This window comes from Onychomys torridus, chromosome 19 (genome assembly GCF_903995425.1).
Source record: "Onychomys torridus chromosome 19, mOncTor1.1, whole genome shotgun sequence".
NCBI classification, from domain to species: Eukaryota; Metazoa; Chordata; class Mammalia; order Rodentia; family Cricetidae; genus Onychomys; species Onychomys torridus.
Genome location: NC_050461.1, coordinates 5,950,893 through 5,972,307, shown reverse-complemented (window position 1 = coordinate 5,972,307; position 21,415 = coordinate 5,950,893). Strand labels below are relative to the sequence as shown.

General features: G+C 43.2%; 1 protein-coding gene across 1 annotated transcript in view; it reads left to right on the top strand.

Moving 5' to 3' along the window:
• The first annotated feature begins 8,318 nt into the window (after positions 1-8,318).
• Popdc3 (popeye domain containing 3) overlaps positions 8,319-21,415 on the top strand; it is a 35,523-nt gene continuing 22,426 nt past the window's right edge. The window contains exon 1 of the mRNA XM_036168544.1: positions 8,319-8,492. The gene's annotated coding sequence lies outside the window, so the exon portion shown is untranslated. The remainder of the gene's footprint in view (positions 8,493-21,415) is intronic.

The following is a 21,415-nucleotide window of genomic DNA, read 5'->3' as shown; positions in this document are numbered from 1 at the left end:
TATCTTTTCTAGTGAGCACCCATTAAAGTCTCTAGTTTGCATTGGAGGACCTTTGTATAAAAAATAAATATGACATAAATCCAGCACTTAACAAACAAACAAACAGCATCTCAGTTACTACCCACAATGGTCTTATAATGGGGTCCTCGTTCTGTCTTACCCCCGAATGATGGGAACAAAGCGACAGTGTTGATTTCGCTTCCCTTAGTGCCAAAGCCCTTATTTTCTCTTTACAGGTTTCCTCCACTTAGATCCACTATGACACAGCATTGAGGGACCCAGACCGCCCCTTGCTTGAGACTCTTGAGTGCCCCTCAGAGGAAAGTGAATTTAGAGTACATCCCCTTCAATAATGTGAGGGCACTGGAGACAGGCCAGCAAAGACCAGGAAGCACGCTGAAGATGACTTGGGGAAGATTTAGAGAGGGAGAGGACATTATTGCCACTGCTGGGGCTTAAAGCCATAAATAAGTGATGTTGAGTAGCCTGGAAGAAGCAGTTATCCTTAAAGATGGAGCTGGGCGGATGCCCTCGAGATACTTTCAGTCTAACAGTTCTAGGAACCTACCCTGCCATCACTAATGTAGCACAGTGAGAGACCTGCACCATCCGCAGACTCTCAGGATGCCTCTGTAAGGGGAAACAGTCATGACTTCTGGACTCGAGATGAGGAAAGGAAACCCAGGGAGATGATTCACAGGAAGTGACTGTCAATGAGTGGGCAGCTCCAGAGCACCAGCTTATACATCAGTTTCCCATGTATGACATCATTGAGAGAGGACATCACTTACTGTGTATAAAAAAAGCTCAGGTCTATCACCCAGGGCAAGAGGAGGGCGATTACTTAGTGACTCCCACCTGGTAGGTTGGTGTGATCTGAGGGAAAGATTGTCCAGTGTGCTGATGGCTGGTGTCACCTACCTGTGACAATCTGAGTAGCCCACCTCCTCTCCACAGAGAAGCTTCTCAGAGTAGCTGGTCCACCCTAAAGGCAAGGTCCTCTGCTTACCTTGTTCTTGTTAAAGAGTCTTTGGTTTAATTGATTTTTAAAATCACAGGGCAATATATGAAAGAGAAAATATGAGATAAACATCATGTCTACTAAAAATCATACATTCATTATATATATTCTTTAAAAAATATATGTTTAAGGATTTTGTGGGATGTGTAGTGTGTGTGTGTGTGTGTGTGTGTGTGTGTGTGTGTGTGTGTAGGGGTGTGTCTGCAGAAGCCAGAAGAGGTGTCAGATCCCTTGGAGTTGAGCCACCTCATGGGGGTGCTAGGAACTAAGTTCTTCTGCAAGAGTAGCAAGTGCTCTCATCTACTAAGCAATCTCTCCAGCCCATACATGCATATATGCATACATACATACATACATATACACGCACACATATATACATATATATACACATATATATATCACTACAAAATGCCCACCTGTGCCAACCATAGAAACGAAAACGATGGTGGCACAGCTTATGTCCCAGACACTGCAATGACTTAATTTGCATCATGTCATTGAACAGTCCTAGAGAGGAACGCTGTACCTTCAAGGAGTCACAGACTTTCTTCTCTTTCCTTTAAGAAAACCTAAAACATGGAATGATACTTAACACCTAAATTATCTGAATTATAGCCTGAAAGTGGGGGCTGACCTTAAGCCCTGTGGAAAAGCAGTGCAGATTAACTCTAGTGATCAGCCTCTAGCTTGCACTAGTCTGAAAATCTGATAATGGAGGCCACACCAGGCCCAAGGTAGAATGGACAGCACCATCCCTGGACTAGTGAGAGCCTCACCTTGGCCACTCCTGGTCTACTGACTCTCTGCGGCAGCAGGCTCCTGTCTATTAAAGATGACGCAGACACAAACACTTTGCTGAGATTTTTGAAAGCATAATTTTAAAAAGGCGAACGTGTCTGAAAAATAAGTTTCTTTTAACTACAGTTCTTAACAGAATTTCATTTAAAATATAGTGTAATATTGAACAATAATCAATAGAAATTGTGAAATCCATATGGAAAATCCATGTTTTCATCTTCATGATTTCTCTTCACCTAATTGGTATATTTTTCAATTTTCCAGAAACTTTACATTTCTTGATTATCACTAACTTCCCATTAATTCTCCTCTCTGAATATAGATAATTTATGATTTAAAAGTCCTTCAAGGCACTGAATTTGAAAACATATTTTCTATCAGAAATATTAGCAATAGGTCTTACTAAAAAGGCTTACTCTTATGAGCTATGTTTGCATATTTTAGGTCTTTTCATTATATCCTGATTCCAACTTCTCTGTAAGACAGAAAATAAGATGTAGGAATATTTTTCTGTCCTGCCAGCCAACTCCCAAATAACCACACAGAGACTTTTTATTAATTATGAAAGCTCAGCCGATAGCTTAGGCTTGTTTCTAACTAGCTCTTATAACTTCAATTAACCCATTTCTAATGATTTATGTGCTGCCCCAGGCTCGTTCACCTCATCTACATATTGTCCATGCTGATTGTTCTGTGTCCCAATATCTCCTTAGACCTTGCCCTTCTTCTTCCCAGCATTCTCTCTGCCTTGAGAATCCTGCCCAGCTGTTGGCCATTCAGCTTTTTATTAAACCAATCTGAGTGACACATATTCAGTGTCCACAGTGATTATTCCACAACAACGAGACACTTTGTGTTCACTCTTCCCCTGTGTAGAAATAGCTATATCATCACTTAGGAAATGGGTCTGAATGTTTGAGATGTCCAGTAGATCTAAGGCTAATGTGCTCTTTCTTGAATCTGTTTTCCTTACACTTGTATTGTGTGGTGAGCTTCCAAACATGTGCTGGTGGCATGAAGACGCAATGGCAGAGTGACACTGAGGCTTGGGGAATAGCACATTTTCCTGTGAGCCAGGGCAGAGACCCCCCAAATCTTCCCCGGAGCCATGAATGCTGGAGCCACCTCTCAGAGGGCCTCAGAGACAGGTTGTAGTTGAGGTTTTGCTGTGGAGCACAGTGAAGCCTCTTCACAAATGCTGGCTGACTATGATCGATTATAGTGAGCCTTTACATTTTTTCCTAAGAACTTCTTTGATGTAGGTTAAAGAAAAGCTTGTCCCATGGTAGTTATTTCTCCACTTATTTTTTCTTTTTTTGAAAGAACGATTACTTAATATAGCATTAAGATTGTGTTCAAGTTGCAAACTACTTATGTAACCCTCTTAATAAGATGGCACAGAATGTGTTTTTTGGGTGGTTACAACATTATATAAATAGAGTTTAAGGGGCTGGTGACTTGCTCTGTGGTTAGGAATACTTGTTACTGTTGCAGAGGACCAGGGTTCGATCCCCAGCACCCATATGGCAGCTCACAACAAGCTATAATTCTGATTCCAGGGAATCCAATAACCTTTTCTGACCTCAATGCCCACCAGGCACACATGTGGTGCACAAGCAAACACTCAAACAAATAAAGCAAATAAATCTACAAAAATTAAAATGTGTTTAAATGTGTACTCATAAGACATTTTCATACCATAGTTTAAATGCACCAGAAGTGAACTTCTGAATAAATTTCTTTATGGTTATGCTTCATTCATAGCGTACTTTGTACTGACAATTGAAAGCTTCTTTACTTTACAATCAATTTTATATTTGCTCAGGTAGAATAAGAACCTTTCATATTCAATTCTTGTTGGCATTCTCAAAGACCAGTGTTATCTGCCATCCATTCTCCCCACAATGATATTGTCTATCAGTAACTATTTTATATCAATCTATTGTATTTACCATTTTAAGAAAGAACTATTATTCAGCTGTATACTGAATTTCTTGAACTTTGGTCTTATTTAATCTCAAAATTTATGTAAAATGAATGATTGGATAATTGTGATGTAAAAATATAGGTATATGTGGGGATTACCAGGCAACTCCACAGTTAAAAAGGAGGTTTATTTTGGGGTAACTTACAATCAGTAAAGGGGTTGGTTACAGGATCCGGGAGAGGTGAGGTGCAGTCCAGCAGGGTTCTCTGAAGAACTCTGACTTGGTCTGCCATCCAGCATCCACAATCGCAAGGAACCAAGAGACCCAGCACATCTGGATCTTGGGTCATAACGGTTCCCGTCTTCGCCCCGCCCCAGCAGTAGATCATAGGTAGGCATGGCAGTTACCAGAAGCCTCAGTAGGGGAAGTACTTCCAGCTCAAATCCCCACATTACACATATACCTATATTTTTACATCACAATTATGCAATCATTCATTTTACATAAATTTTGAGATAAATAAGACCAAAGTTCAAGAAATTCGGTATACAGCTGAATAATAGCACCCACTACATATGTGCTAGTTCAAGTTCTCTAATTTAAATCTGTTTTTCCACTTGTGTCAGATAGCATGAAGCCATAAGATGGGATGAAGCATGAATGAACATTCTGGAATTCACTGGGATGCTCTAAAGTTCTGGGTCCATCTTTCAGCCATCACCTTAAGATAGATGTTATAAAGCAGTAAAATTCAAAACCAATCATAGGCACATAAAATCCCCTACAACCCTGAATTCTTCAATCTCCTATACATTTCGAATGCCTAGCCAACTCCCAGCAGTGTGCCTGCTGTTAAAGGGAAAAGCTAAGGGCTGAGGGAGCGAGAGAGGTGAAGACATCTTCCCTTGGGTGTGACTTCAGGTGAGAGCTGGGAGTTCTCAGTCCTCTCAAAGGACAGGATGAGACACAACAATCTCCAAAAGCAGTGGGAAGCTCTGGAGAGATGGCTGCTCTTACAGAGGATGGGGGGGGGGGGGGGGGGTGGGGGGGGGTGTGTTCAATTCCCAGCAGCCACACGATGGCTTACAACCATCTGTAACTCAGATTCCAGGGTATCAGATGCCCTCTCTGACCCCTATCTGCACCAGGAAGAAATGCAGTGTACAGATACATACAGGCATAACATCCATAAACACAAAAACATAATAAGGTGTTTTTAAAGGCAGTGGGAAACCAATGGTGGGGGAGGGACAGCCAAATGAACAGTGTAGAAACAAAACATGCTTCAGAGAGCAGCAGGAATGACTCTGGGTTCTCAGCTGCTGCCCGAGACAGACAAGTGGGCCGCTCTCCTGCACTGCAATCCTGAGCTGGGGACAGACAAGCAGGAGGCTCTTCTACACTGCAATTCTGAGCATTTTGCAGAGATGAAAAACAAAAGAGAAAACACAGAACGGTGAGGCTCACAATCCTTGGTTTAAAATATTACAAAAACAAAAACAAAAACAAAAACAAAAAACCAAAAGCACCTACAATCAAAATAGTGTGGCACTGCTGTAAAGGTCCACATCTGGATCAATAAAGATGAGCTGTCCTTGTAGTGATGCTGCACTTGGTAGCATACTTGGCATTTACATGGAAAATGGTTAGCTTCTAAAACAAAATTGAAAAAGTAACGGAAAGGACAAAGGTGTTGTGAAATATTATTTTAAGATGTGTTACATTTGTTTATGCTATGGAACATTTGTTTAATGATGCAAAGATGTTTTGAATTCTTTTATGTTGCATTTGTTTAACTCTGTGAAGCTGTGTTACTTTGTCTAAAATACCTGAATGGTCTAATAAAGAGCTGAATGGCCAATAGCAAGGCAGGAGAAAGGACAGGCAGGGCTGGCAGACAGAGAGAATAACTAGAAGGGGAAGAAGAGAGAAGCGAGATCAAGGAATGAGAAAGGAGGAGGACACCAGGGACAAGCCACCCAGCCACACAGCCAGCCACAGAAGATTACAGAAGTAAGAAAAGGAAAAATCCCAGAGGGAAAAGGTAGATGGGATAATTTAAGTTAAGAAAAGCTGGCAAGAAACAAGCCAAGCCATGCTGTGCATTTATAAGAAAGAATACACCTCCATGTGTTTATTTGGGAGCTGGATGGCAGGCCCCCAAAAGAACAATGAGCAAAGAGTAAGAACAACCAACAACACAAAGGATAGCCGAGGTGAACAAAAGTTAACCCTGAGGAGTAAATTTGCCTAAGCACAAGATTCATAAGCTGAAAACTATGGAACGACGCAGAAAGGAACCACAAATGACCCAAAGAAGGGGGAAGCCACCCATGTTCGTGCGTGTATTAGAAGACTCACTGTCATGAAGGTGTCTTCCCTGGGTGGGCAGGTCTGGGCTGTATGAGAAAGCTAGCACATGAGCCTGGGAGCAGCCAGAAGCAGCGTCTCCTCATGATCTCTGCTTCAGTTCCTGACTCGGCTTCCCCAGATGACCAACTATAACCTACAACCCAAATAAACCCTTTACCCCCACCACAAAAAAAGATGACAACACCACTATATCATAATCCCCTTCAAAATCCCAACAGCCATTTTGCAGAGATGAAAAACAAAAGAGAAAACACAGAACGGTGAGGCTCACAATCCTTGGTTTAAAATATTACAAAAACAAAAACAAAAACAAAAAACCAAAAGCACCTACAATCAAAACAGTGTGGCACTGCTGTAAAGGTCCACATCTGGATCAGATACAGTAAGGCTGACCGTCCTGATTCATCACTGACGTCAATAAAAGTGGCCTACAGCTCAGGAGGAACAGGCTGTTCAAACACAACTCTGGGACCACGGAGGTCTGCCTTAAAGGGTGAAAGTGGCTGCCGGCCTCACAAAACCTGAGGCAGGAGGCACGCTGTCGCTCACTAGTGCGGCACCCTCCTGTGTGTGTGCCATCAAAAACAAAGTTAATACAGACCAAAACCTGAACATAAGGTTGAAACCACAAATCTCAAAACTCTTAAAACAAAACATAGGGGCAAATCTTTATTACATTAGACTTTATAATAAATTCTTAGATATGACTCAAAAGAATAAAAGAAAAAAGCATGGAAAGAAGCCTAGATAAGTCAAATTTCAGTAAAATTTAAAACTTTCATGTATCTAACAACACTATAAAAAATGAAAACAAGACACAGAATGAAGAAAATATTTGAAAACAAAGATAATCTGCTGTCCAAAGTATGTAAAGATATCCCCCCCCACCAAGAGACAGGGTTTCCCTGTGCAGCCCTGGCTGTCCTGGAACTCACTCTGTAGACCAGGCTGGCCTCAAACTCAGAGATCTGCCTGCCTCCACCTCCTGAGTGCTGGGATTAAAGGTGTGTGCCACCACTGCTGGCACATAAAGATAGATATCTTACAACCCAACATTAATAAGCAAGCAAATGAAAAACAGCAAAGGGCTTGAATAGTCATTTCTGCAGAGAAAACATACAAAAATCCCAATTTAGCATATGAAAGCATATCACATAATGATTAATTACAGAGATGCAAATCATAATACCACCCATTCATATCTGCTAGGACAGCTTTTATGCTTTTAAAAGGGACTGTAAGTGAGGTCAGAGATGGAGTGTGAAACGGTAAGCTGCTATAGAACAGACTGTGTGTCCAAAACAGTCAAACATAGGTCTCCACTCGCCCAGCCATTCCTTTCCTAAGTGTCTACCCAAAGCATTGAACACTGGTATTCAATAAAAGTAGGTGGGTTCAAATGTCCACTAAGTGGACTAACAGAGTTTGAGCCACCTATGAAATAGAATGTTACTCAGCTATAATAAATGAAAGGTTTTAGAGGTTCATGTCAGTGAAAGGAACCGATACACAGTGGCACATACCGTATGAGCCATTCATATGAAATGTTCAGAAGATTGGTGGTGGCCAGGGCCCGGGAGAGTGGAAAATGGGGAAATGAAGGCTTCAGGGCACAAAATCTCCTTCTATGGAAATTGAAAGTCTTACCACTACATAGTGGTGGTGTTTGCACTAGTGGTCGTACTAACGTGTTATTCATGTCACAATCACCACGTGGTTTGGTCACCCAAACAAAACACAAACTTCATAGAGGCAAAAATGCACGTGGCAATTACTTTTAAATGCACATTTGCCTATTGTTTGAGCTCGTGTGGCATTTGTGTTTTAACTTTCTTTTGTGACGATCTATATCCTGTATCTTTTGTTTTTTAACCTTTTTATCCACGAATAAACACTGCCCTTTCTCTGTCCTGTACTCTTACATATCCCGCTCCCCTCTGGTGATTTCTCTTCTCTTTGGCGGGGTGCAGCGTGGTGATAAGGTGAATGGTAGCTTTTCGTGCTGATGCTCAGGTCCGTAACTCTCTCTCTACCTCGGTTGATCCGGCGTCTGGGCCGAAGGCGGGTGGGTACCCTGAGTGCGTCTTTGCCAACTTCGGGCCTGGGAGTCCTCCACGCTGGTGGCGCCCGCTCTGCCCGCGTGCCTCGGAGCGCGCGCCCGAGCCCGTCCCCGCCGCTGGGAGCGGCTTCGATCGGCTGCGCCCGACACGGGCAGGCGCGGGAGGACGCGTCGGGGACCCAGGCACAGGCGGGCGGGCAGCGAGGCGTGTCCGGGTCGCGCTCGGGCTTCGGGCCCTCAGAGCCGCCTGGCCCTGCGCGCTCTGCCGGAAAGTTCTGCGGGCACCGTTGGGAGCCGCGCGAGGCTCGGGAAGGTAAGCCGAGAGGTGGGGGAACTTTGCGGGGCTGCGGGGAACCGGAGCAGGGAGAGATCCCCGGTGCGCGTCCCCTCTGCGCGCGCCCTGGAGCCGGCTGCGCGCCCCGCAGCTCGCAGCTCCCGCCGGGGTCCGCAGGGGAGCGAGCGATCCGCCCCTCAAGCCGCTAGCCCCACGCTCCAGGTCCCTCGCGGGGCCCTAGACACCTGGCGCCCAAAGGCAAAGATTTCGGGGTCCTAGCAGGCGAGGGTTTCACCGTGGGCGCGTCGTGGCCCGCCGCACTTGACTTTCCCCGGAGTAAAGGCCCCACTGGCGTCTATGCAGTTAGTGTCTGGGGCAGCTGGGCTCTGACCTGATCTCTGTACTTGAAGATCCCCTTGCCAGAGAAAGAAGGAAATTTATAAGCCCCAGATGTCCTCGCCAAGGTCGGTTACAGCGGTTTAGTTTTGAGAGACTTTATTTTAGGAAAAGAGCAAAGGCACTGTATCAAAATGCAGTGCAAGGACCGAGGGGGAAAGTTTTAGCCAGGTAACATTTGGAAAAAGTAAAAACAAAACAAAACCCTGTTTGTAAGTACCGAGAAGATAAAATTTAATAAATTGCTGAAAGTAGATGTAGAATCCCACGTTTAAAGGAATATTGAATCAAAACAAAACGAAACTACCCACCTCCCGGGTGTTTCTTCTGTGTACTAAGTTCTCTTGAATTGCGCGCCTGCAAAGTTCAATTAAACTTCATGACAACCATGAAAAACATTGGTGTTGGGTTTAGTGGCTATTTTGCTCCCCTGTTCATTTTTAATTCTAAAGTCTATTGCATGAAAACACTCATTCCGTGCCAGTACAGTAACTTGGCATTGTCCTCTGTAGAAGTGAAACAAAACAAAAAACAAACCAGAGCTACAGAAGCAAAAAATTGGATCTCAGCTTCCCGATCTGCAAAATAAAGTGTTGATTAGTCGATTCCAGTTCCCAAATAATCCGAGGTTCTTCTGTCCTGAAAAATCTGAGTGTGGTCTTCAAGAGTTTGGTAAACAAATCCAAATTGAAATCTACAGTAAGGTATTATTTGTTGTCAAAACTTTATAGTTAAATGGGAGGTATTTGTTAATGCCTAGTTAAACTTATTAATCCAATTAGTCTCTCAAAATAGCTGAATCATTGTGTGGCCTGTGCTTGAGAATTGTTTCAGTCTGTGCTGTTGAATACAAAGAAGTCTCAAGAAGCAGAGATCCCAGAGTGCACATTGCCTGACTAACAAGGTAGACAGCCACAGCATCCGTGCCTGCACTTTCTGAAAGTCGGCAGTGCAGACCATGAGCGTTAGGAAGTGTTTGCCACAGTGCAGGACAAGTACACAACAAAGGAAATTTCAAAACTGTTCTGGAAAATGTGATGGGTATGCAAGCCTGCAAACTGCAATTGAGGTAGCTTTTTTTTGTAACTGTACTGGTCGGCTAAGGGTTGTGAGTGATACAGAGTTTAACTTTACCTCTGGAATAAAGGAGCATATTGAGTCACTAATTACATTTTTTTTTTTTTTTTTTTTTTTAAGGAAAGGGACTTCATTCTCCTTTTTTATCTAGGTATAGAAAATGTATTAAAGTAAAAGTTATTGTCGAGAGTTGACAGGTTAAATCACTTGCAGTATAACTATGTAGGCTCCTCCTCCAGGGCGGAGATTCCAGGATTAATTCACACAAACCTACAGTGATGGCTGACTTCTCACTTTCTGTTCCTAACAGAGATAAGCTCCAAGAGTCTGTCACACTGAAAGTGGCCAGGATAGGACTACCAAGGAATGGGGTGTGGTGAGTGACACCCCCACCCTGAGTGTTTAGGAGATACTCTGAAATCCAAACAGAAGAGTTAATTTTGTCAAGTTGACTGCAATGGGAAAGGGCAGGAAAAAGCTCACCTCTGCGCATGTCCTTTGATGGAATTCCCTGAGGCAGCTGGATCTTGAGGCTCTGACCTGATGAATCGATGAGCTCATTCCTGGATGGGTTCACTGTTGCCATTATTGGGAGGTGGTGAATGGTAGCAGATGAGCCTAGCGGGAGGAAGTATCACTGGTGGTGTGTCCATAGCGGCTGTATCTTGTCCTGGCCTCTTCCTGTATTCCCCTTCCTTAGCACGCTCCTCACCAGGACACAAACTGCTTTGCCACACCCCCTGTCGTGGCCTAACAGTTCTGGAAACATGAACCTGATACATTGTTTCTCCTTCAGGTGGTTCTCTCACGTTATTTCCATCGCAGCTACATAGAAGGAGCGCAAACACTTCTTTTGAAATCCTTGTAGTCTTGAGTGTTCTAGACAAGGGACCCGGGATTGTAGGAATACTTAGATAGTAGAACTGCTGCTGCTGCTGCTGCTGCTGCTGCTTGGGGAGGCTGCTGCTTGAGATCTGACACCCCCCACCTCCCCCACCCCGGAAGAAGGTGTTTGTCTCAGACAGAAGGAAATGCAGGCTAAATAATGAGTTCAGTGTTGCTTTTTCACAACTTTGTTGTGGAGATCTTGGTATTTGTTGGATCTGGGTAATGGCTCTGTGTGTTTGATACATCTGTTTTCTCTGTTTTTCCCTCTGGTGCTGGGAACCGAACCCAGGTCCTTCAACATTCTAGGCAAGCTCTCTACCACCTCAGCCCCTATTTTATCTGTATAAAATTATTCATCCGGGAGCTGGAGATTAACTAGCTCCGTTAGTTAAGCTCTTGCCGTGTAAGGATGAGGACTTGAGCTCAGGTCCCCAGTCTGTGAAGGGACCATCTGTAGCCCTACAGTGAGCATTAATGGGACAGGCAGGTTCCCGAGCTTCTGGGCAGCCCAGAGTGAGCTCCAGGTTCAGTGTCAGATCATGTTTTAAAAGCTAGGGTGGAGAACAGTGGAGGAAGACAGTTGCTATGGGGCTCTAATATCTACGTGCATACACACGTATGCACACTTGGACAAACACACACATACATACATTAAACAAACACAAAATTTAAAAATTATTTATCAAAAAATTGAATTGGAAAAAATGAGGCATTTACTAACTCAGCATTTCATTTCAAATAATATAGGGATTTAAAAATGTATTTCAGGTATTTGAGTGTAGATTAACATTCCTTATATACAGGGAATCTGCAGAGTAAATGCCCCTGGTGATCTTCAGTGTTTTGTGGATTTAATGATGGAAAGATCTAAAGAAAATATGATAGCACTGACTTTTTTTTTTAGTCTGATTGCTGTGTTAATGCAATTTACTATCTTTAAAATCTTTTAAATTGGTTTTATATTTCATATAGTGTATGAGGATTTTGCCTGCTTGTATATATGTGAACCACATGCAAGCTTGGTGCCCGTGGAGGTCAGAAAAGCACACCAGGTCCTCTGGAACTGAAGTTGTGAACCACTATGTGGGTGCTGGGAACCGAACTGGGTTCTCTGAAAGAGCAGCAAGTGCTCTTAACTGCTGAGCCATCTCTTCAGGTCCTGAGCGTTTTTTTTTTTTTTTTAATGTAAAATCACCTTACAGTTTTCTACATTATATAAAGAATACAGAGTACAGCATCATAAAAGGAAAGGTGTCCTGTCATGCGGAATCTGCATCGTTACCATGGAGTGAAAGGTATCCTCTGAGTCTTTCAGTGCATTTATACAAATTGCATTCATAGAAGACAAAAACACTTTTAATTTAAAAAATAGTGTTTCTAAACAAACATGAGGCTACTAGTCTGAGTCCTGATGCCCTGCTTTGATTCTATTATAACAAACTCAGCCTAACATCAAAGTCAGTCAAATGGAAACCTAATTTACAAGAATAATTTCTGTAACAAATGGCCAGGTTTCAACCAGTCACAAGCAGCTGAGTTTCAGCTATCCATAGGCAGCCAGCTCACACCTCCATGAAAACGGCAGAGGCCTCATTGGAGCCAGGATGGAGGGTTTTTGTTTTGTTTTCCTGTTGGGCGTTTTAAAGGTTGATGGCTGAGTCTTGGGGGCGTCCTCTGAGTCCCTTCTGTTTTCAGTGCTGCCAGATTGACTGAGTCTCTTTGCCTCAACCCTGCCAACTTGTCTAAAATTATCCTTCTCATAAGTTAATAATAGAAGTGCTTGGAAAGAAAATGGCCCCCACAGGCCCCTAGGGAGTGGCACTATTAGGAGGTGTGGCCTTGTTGGAGGAAGTGTGTCATTGGGGGTGGGCTTTGAGATTTCAGCAGCTCAAGCCAGGCCCAGTGATTCTCTCTTCCTGCTGCCTGCCGGTCGGTCCAGACATAGAACTCTCAACTCCTCTCCAGCACTATGTCTGCCTGGGTGCTGCCGTGCTTCCCACCATGATGACAAATGGACTGAACCTCTGAAGCCAGCCCCAGTGAAATGTTTTCCTTTATGAGAGTTGTTGTGGTCATGGTGTCTCTTTACAACAATAGAGCACTAACTAAGACATGCTTTTCTTAAAAAAAAAAAAAAAAAGTGATATTTCAACATAAGAAAAGACCAGTGTTTTAGAACTTGGCATCAGTATTGAGGTGGGCATGTCTGGTTGTGTGTTCCTGTAATTGCAGGACCTAGGAGGCTGAGGAGGATCATGAACTTGAGGCCACATTGAGCTATAGCAAAGCAGAGGGGGAGGGGAGAAGAAAGCAGGAAAGGGAGATGACTGTTTTAATGTCTGGAGTGGTAACAGGTCCTTCCCAGTTAAGAAGGAAACACATCTCCAGAGCAGACTGTGTGTGTGTGTCTCCCTGCTGTTACAAAGCAAGTTATGTGCTGGAAGTCCAAAGTCAGCATCCCCAGTGCAAGTGACCTGCTTTTTCTGCCTAGAATCCTGGTGTTTCCTTTCTGTTCTTGAGGTTGAGTAAGTAGTTCAGCTGGACTATGTCATGGTTCATATCTGTATCACTTTCTCACGGAACTTGTTGTGTTCTCTTTATTGGAATAACTTATTGTTCTTAATCTTGGGTGGTCTTATTGTTATTAATATATTTCCCTGCATTTTGTAATTCTTTACTTTGGACATGAGTAATTCTTACAGCATCTTAACTTTGCCTTCCATATCAGTTATGCTATTTAATTTTTTCTTGTTCTCTTCTATGTTCCCTATGATTGTCTGAATGATTTAAAAATGTAACTCATTCAGAAATGAAAATGAAGCACGGCAAAAACAGTCGGTCTGGAGAGATGGTTCCGTGGGTAAAGCTTATTGCCAAGCATGATGATCTGAGTTCGGTCCCCAGGTGTCAGGCCAGGGCTGCAAGGAGAGAACAGACTGCTCAAATTGTTCTCTGACCTCACACACCTGCTGTAGCACGTGCGTCAAACCCCAAATAAAGTGTAACATAAAAGATGCAACAACAGGTCATGAATGAGGATGTTAGGATGCTGACATGGCCAAGTCACTTCTTTGTTTGGTACCAAGGAAAATAGCTGCTCCTCCCTCTTTCCCACAGTGTTCTTACAGCTAAAAGATTCTGGCATAGAGTTCTTCATGTCAGATGTCAGATGTCACTACTTACTTCAGTCTCCACTCAGGAGAGGATGATGTAAAACTCAAGGTCCAATGTCTGTATGTTGTGTTTGTTATGTTATGTTTGCTGTGTTGTGTTATGTTATGTTATGTTATGTTATGTTGTGTTATGTTATGTTATGTTATGTTATGTTTGTTTGTTATGTTGTGTTCATTATGTTGTGTTATATTGTGTTTGCTGTGTTGTGTTTGTTATGTTATATTATGTTATAATTGTTCTGGAAACCACAGTACATGAGTGATGGTGCCCTTCTTCTGTTACAAACGGAAATTGGGTTTCTATAGAAAAAAAGAAATAAAATACTTTCAGCTTTTATCTTATAGAATCTAAGCTTTGTTTCTGTCATTTGTGTTCATTTTAAAGTTGAAATGCAATCTTAGCAACTAACTTAGCACTAACAGGTGGGGCTGTCTTTCGCCAGTTCTTAGTCACATAGGCAAGGAGGGGTTAGTATGAAAATTCTGATTTCCTTGTCAAAGTCATTCCTGCCAAAGAATTCTTCTTGGGAAATAAGAAAGCTAACTATAAAAAGATATAAATGTAGCCATTCTGGTCTGGACTCATTCAACCTGACAGGGACCCTGTGCAGCTCTAAGCTGTGAGGCGGAAGACTGGCCGGATCTGGCCTTTAGTGTTACACCTTTTCAGCATTGTCTCTTGATATGACAGGATTTATAAAAATATCACTTCACTAGCATTTCAGTGTCAGTGGAGTTCTCACAGAATCTGGATTTCTGGCTGCTTTTGATCAAACAGTGATATGCCAGCACTAGGTTCCCTCAGCCGTCAGCTGGAGCTAAGGAGGGTGCCCTGTGGATGTGGTGTGTGCAGGCCAAGGGCTCTCCTCACATTCCCAGATTCACTCATGTACATTGGCTGTACAGCTGCTGAAGAAACCAGTGAGTATATCCCCTGATGAGTATACATATTAACCCTCATTTTTTCAATCATTTTCATTAAAAATAATTTTTCATACAATATATTCTGATCACTGTTTCCCCTACTCCATCCCCTCCCAGCTCCTCCCTACTTTCTCAAAAGTCACACACCCCTTTCTTTCTCTCTCTTATTAGAATACAAACAGGCATCTAAAATAATAATAACAATAAACTAAGATAAGGTCAAATAAAGACAAACCAGAATAGGACAAAACGAACAAACAGGAAAAAAAGAGCCAAAGAAAAAAACACAAGAAACATATAAGGACACCAACACACACAGCCACACACAGAAAACCCAAAAAATAAAATCAGAAGCCATAATATATAAGCAAAGATCTGTAAGAACAAAAAATGTCCAAACAAAGCATACGAGACACACAAAACAATTCCCAAATACCCCGAGTTCACACTGGCCATGTACTGCTGAGCAGGGGTCCCTCAAGTGTGGGTTGTGTACCCAGTGAGACTGCACTCGGAAAAACTAACCAGTCCTCAATTCAAGGAGCCCGCTGAGGCCAGAGAAAAGACTTGACAGAGTGGGGACTAGTGCCCAGGTCCTTTTGTATCTATCTCCTGTGTCCTGCTGCCCGCCTTCGATTACAACCTTAGACTCACTGAAAAAGGGGAGGATGTCATTTTCATATAAATGTCAGCCAACACCAGGAATCGGTTTCTGTGTAACCAAAAGTCTAATAAAAGAAATACTTCACTGCTAAGTACTAATTAATATTCATCTGAAACTTTGTGGAGGAGATGGGGAGATGGTTCAGGGGCTAAAATGTTGTTGTCACAATGTGAGAACCAATTTTAGATGCCCAGGACTCACTGAGAAAGCTGGGCACAGTTATGTGTCTCCGTGATCCTGGTGCTGGTGAACTGGAGAAGGGTGGATCCCTGAAGCCCAATGACCAGCCGGTCAAGCTGAATTAGTGAGCTATAGGGCCAGTGTGGTGTGCACGCCTTTAACCCTGGCACTTTGGAGGAAGAAAGCAGGAAGATCTCTGAGTTTGAGGCCTGTCTGGTCTATAAGGGGAGTTCCAAGCCACCCAGGGCTACATAGTGAGGCTCCATCACAAACAAACAGAAACAAAACACAGTAAAGGGGCTGGGAGATGGCTTAAGAATACTTGTTCTTGCAGAAGCCCCAGACTGGATTCCTAACTCACATGGCAGCTCCCATGCACCCATAACTACAGTTCCAAGGGATCCAACATCCTCCTGCCTCCTTGGGCACCAGGCACATGTGAACAAAACATTCATACACATAAAATAAAATGAATAGAAAGAAGGTGACCAGCAGTTGCAGAAGACTCCCAATGTCAGCCTCTATGTGCATATTCACACAAACAAATACACATGAGCACACATAACATATACCTCACACACACATATACCAAGAGAAAAAGAGGAAAATCAACTCATTTGCTGACCTATAAACATATGTCAGCAACGTAAGTTTAAATTAATGGAAGATTTATGTTTTATTTATTCTGGCTGATATTTAACTAAGAAAAATACCCTTTCCAAGTTGGATGAGGTTCAGCAACAGTCACATTCATCTGGCCCAGAGTCTAACTCCCCTCAATAACTCTAATTTGAAAGTTAATTTCAGAAAATATGGTAGTAGAAGGACTGGGATTCTGTAAAACTGGGGAAGAGTTACAGGAATAAGGGTCATGTATTTCCCCTACCCATCATGCTCAGCTTTTGGCTGCTGATGAATTCCAGGAGGGTGAGTCACTGAGTTCAGTTGTGTACCTCCTTAGGGACTTACCAGGCTCCAAAGATCATTCCAAACAGGTGGCCTTGGTTAAACTCGGTGATCACTAAACCAAACCAAAAGTCCTGAATATTGGAAAGGGGCTGGGGCAGGGACTAATCAGGATGAGAGGCAGATAAGAGAGTGTGGGGGAGAGTAAGCAGAATGCACTAGATACATATACATGGATGTCGTCACAGAAGAAACAATTTAAAAGTTTGTTTTTAAATATTAAAAAAGATTGTGGAACTGGGGCCTTAAAACACTGTTTAAACCTACAGGTTATCATAGCAAGTATTTTGAGTAGACATAATATGTGAGGCATTGTCAACATGGCGAGGAAGGAGGTCATGTTGCTGACATGTTTTCATAGACCAGATTAATAAAAGGATAATAGTGCTGGTTATTGTTTAATTGTTTAATAAATACTTTAATGAAATAGTGAATTTTTCAGTTTTGCACAACTTGTCTCTAAACTTGAGTCTGTGAGCAAAGGGGAGTCTTTACGATAGTATTTCTCTCAGGCATGACTCATCTGGTTGCTGTGGACGTGTGGATGACGGGGGTGGGGTGTGGGGTGTGGGGTGGGCACGGGATGAGGGGGAACATGACAACAACACAGTGTGGTTTAGCCCTGCCAAGCTTACCTGCCTGTGCTGTGCACGCATTGTATTCCTCCTATGGCAGGCCCTGTCTTTCTAAAGGCAGTGGTCACTTAAAAGATTGATTCTAGAAGAGTCTCAAGGATTACTTGTACACATCTCTTATTTTAATTATGTAAATGGCCCTTGTAATTTAGAAACTAGGTCTATATAGTGTCAACATTTGAATTTCAGTAAAATGCCAGCCTCCTGGGGAAAGGGATTTGAATTATTGCATATATCAACTTGCTGGTTATTTGAGAGTTAATGCTAGGATGCCTGTTTTGAACATATACCTTGTTCAAACACAACTGACATATTAAAGAACAACTTGAGCATATGCAACCCTCCTGCTTCATTGTGGATGATTTATTACACAAGAAAGTGCTGGTGAATGCATTAGGCATTGACCGGGTGACCTCAGCTATGGAGGGACACACAGAACACCAACACACACATCCAATATGCACCAGCTACTCTGACTTCATCACACATGGCCCTCTGATGTCAGGGTTTGCTGTCCTTTCACACGTATGCCCTTTGTATGAAAACATGTTCACCCAACATTCTGAACATACCCAAACAGCTCGGTGGAAAAGTGACAGAGTTTGCTAATGAAAGCCTTCATATTGGAGAGAAACTGGAGGTAAAAACGAAGCACTTTCAGAGTCCGGTACTAGGTGGCATGGGTAAATAATGCGCTTTGCCCTCATCAGAGAAAAGTCTGTGGCTGGGATAAAATGCAAGTCAGACAAGAGGCTTAAAGAAGTCCAGGCGGAGAGAGCGTGGGGCACACGGGTGAAGAGAGAGAGAAGTCAGGCGGAGAGAGCCTGACACACGGGTGAAGAGAGAGAAGTCAGGCGGAGAGAGCGTGGGGCACACGGGTGAAGAGAGAGAGAAGTCAGGCGGAGAGAGTGTGGGGCACACGGGTGAAGAGAGAGAAGTCAGGCGGAGAGAGCGTGGGGCACACGGGTGAAGAGAGAGAGAAGTCAGGCGGAGAGAGTGTGGGGCACACGGGTGAAGAGAGAGAGAAGTCAGGCGGAGAGAGTGTGGGGCACACGGGTGAAGAGAGAGAGAAGTCAGGCGGAGAGAGCGTGGGGCACACGGGTGAAGAGAGAGAAGTCAGGCGGAGAGAGCGTGGGGCACACGGGTGAAGAGAGAGAGAAGTCAGGCGGAGAGAGCGTGGGGCACACGGGTGAAGAGAGAGAGAAGTCAGGTGGAGAGAGCGTGGGGCACACGGGTGAAGAGAGAGAGAAGTCAGGCGGAGAGAGTGTGGGGCACACGGGTGAAGAGAGAGAGAAGTCAGGCGGAGAGAGTGTGGGGCACACGGGTGAAGAAAGAGAAGTCAGGCGGAGAGAGCCTGACACACGGGTGAAGAGAAAGCACTGGCCACTTACAGACACTTCAAGGAGACTGTTGCTTGCTGCAGGAGGCTCTCTGATCCTTAGCCATGGCTGCTTTGAGGTTGCCAAAGCTGCTGGACCAAACCGAAAGAGTGCCCAGCCAGGACCTAGAAGTCAGTTGAGGAAAACTGCACACTGGATCAAAAATGATCTTATGACAAGCCAGGTACCTAATCTAAATGTATGCTTCCCTGGCTACATTTTAAAGCAAAAAAGATCCTTGCAAGACTTGTGGGAGATGGCAGATGCGTTCCTTCCACCCATCTTCCCACAGAAACCCCTCCCGGGCATGCTACTTCCTGCCCCTCCAAGTATGTGGTTTTATGTCATTTCTTTTAGAATTTGGGGGCAGAGCGGTCTCACTACTGGGCAGGTTGAAGGTCTTTTTAACAGTTAAAGCACTATTTGTGTATTTTTAGCCATATTACACATATAAAATGGTGCCATTATTTTTATTAAATTCCTATTCTACAGAGGCCTGGTGAAAGTTTGGGGTGCTACATCTCTAACTCCATTCCCCTCACTATGGTTCAGGTTGCAGTTTTGCATGGTACAATGATTTTATTTATTTATTTTTATTTTTTTAGGATCACATACGTTGTGTTGTAGCAGAATTGATTCTATTTGACTAAAAGTAGACTAGCAGTGTCTTGCCATTAGATAAGGGTGACTCCTAGCATTTCCTATACTAAAGGAGTCCAGTTATGACCAAGGCCAGAAATGACTCCTCTGACCCAGGTGTATGATGTACATATTCAGCTAAAAAAAGAAAAGATTATAGCCAACCAGCTGATCTTCTCAGAGCTGTCGAAAAAAGGAAATTCATCTGGTCTGTAGAGGTCACTGGGAGCAAGAAGAAATGTGTGTGTGTGTGTCTGCATCTGTGTGTGTAAGGGAGAAATTTATAGTTTAGAAAATAGACGGTCCAATGGTCCAGCTTCTCTCCCTTCACCAGAAGTTGCCCTATGGCAAAACAACTGTGTGGTGTAAGCAGGAAAGGGGAGTGTTCCCATCTGCAGGATGTAGGGAGCCACAAGAGATAGCTAGCGGCTGTGAGTCAGGCACACAGCACAGTAGAAAGGAGATCAAACCGAGTGGGCTTTTGTTTTGTTTTTTAGTTAATTAGTGGACTGAATAACTGAACTTTTTTTAAAATTACAAACTGTTTGGCTTATGTCTTAGACTCATTACAACTTAACTCAACCCATTCCTGTTAATCTATGTTTTGCCACGTGGCTTCATGGCATTACCTGTTCTCTCACATGTTGCCTCTCCTGGCGGCGTCTCGGAGTGTCTCCTCTGACCCTGCCTTTTTTCTCTCTGTCTCTTGAATAACTGAACTGTTGAGGCCCACCCTCTCATCCTCTGTGGCTCAAAAACCGTGGTTTTCTAACCAGACATTTAAAGTGCTCAAATCTAAGCCTGAAGGGCACAAACAGGAATGCTTTGGATTTAGCAAGTCCAAGGACACAAATCAAGATGATACATGGGCAGGAGAAGAGGTGTCTGTGTAGGGTTGACTCTGGGTCCCATGGTTTGCACATCCAGAGGGAATCTGTTCACACTCTCACTTCAGCTTTCTCATATATGAAATGGTAACAACAAAACTATCTACTTCAAAAAATCTCTGAGAGATTAATTAGTATACTATTTTAAGATCCTTAAGTTCCTGACACACAGTAAGTGCTTAATAAATGAGACGTGCTGTCAATGGCACATAAGGGCAGAGAAGGGCACTGGATCCTGCATTAATTTCTCATTGGTTATCTGGTTCCATAATAATCTATTGTTTGGAGTCATACATGTTGAAGAATTACAGAGTTGTTTGTTTTGTATTCTTGCAGGCCATATTTTGAGTGTTCGTCTCTGGGTGTGTATTGAACAAGTATTTTTGCCTTATCTACATGGCTGAGTTTTACAAAGAACTGACTGAACTAAAAGCCATTCGAGAATTCAAATTTTGTGGGTTCGATCCTCAGCTCCAAAAAAAAAAAAGAATTCAAATTTTTAGCGGCATATGCATATCACAAGATTGGTAAATGTATATATATCAACTGTTCTGGAAGCTGCCCGAGTATGCAACAGTGCAGGGGCCTTCTGGCTCTGGAGGAGTGCTCTCTTTCATTTCTAGTGTCTCTCAGTGCCTCATTTTTCAGATGCTTTGGAGGAAAAAAAAAAAAAAATATATATATATATATATATATGTATATACATCATGCTAGATAGTTTTCTATTAACTTGCCACAAGCTAATCATCTGAGAGGAGGGAACCTCAATTAAGAAAGTGCTCCATAAGATTCAGTTGTAGGGCATTTTCTTAATTAGTTATTGATGAGGGAGGGCCCAGCCCATGGTGGGTGGTGCCATCCCTAGACTGGTGGTCCTGGGTTTTATAAGAAAGTAGAATGGACAAGCCATGTGGAGCAAGCCAGTAAGCAGCACCCCTCCATGGCGTCTGCATCAGCTCCTGCCTCCAGGTTCCTGCCCTGCTTTAATGATGAACTTTTATGTGGAAATATAAGTTGAAAAAACCCTTTCCTCCCCAGCTTGCTTTGTGTGAGTGTGTGTGTGTGTGTGTGTGTGTGTGTGTGTGTGTGTGTGTACTTCCATACATATAAACAAAACCATAAGCTTACTGTCTTAAACACACACTTATTATCTC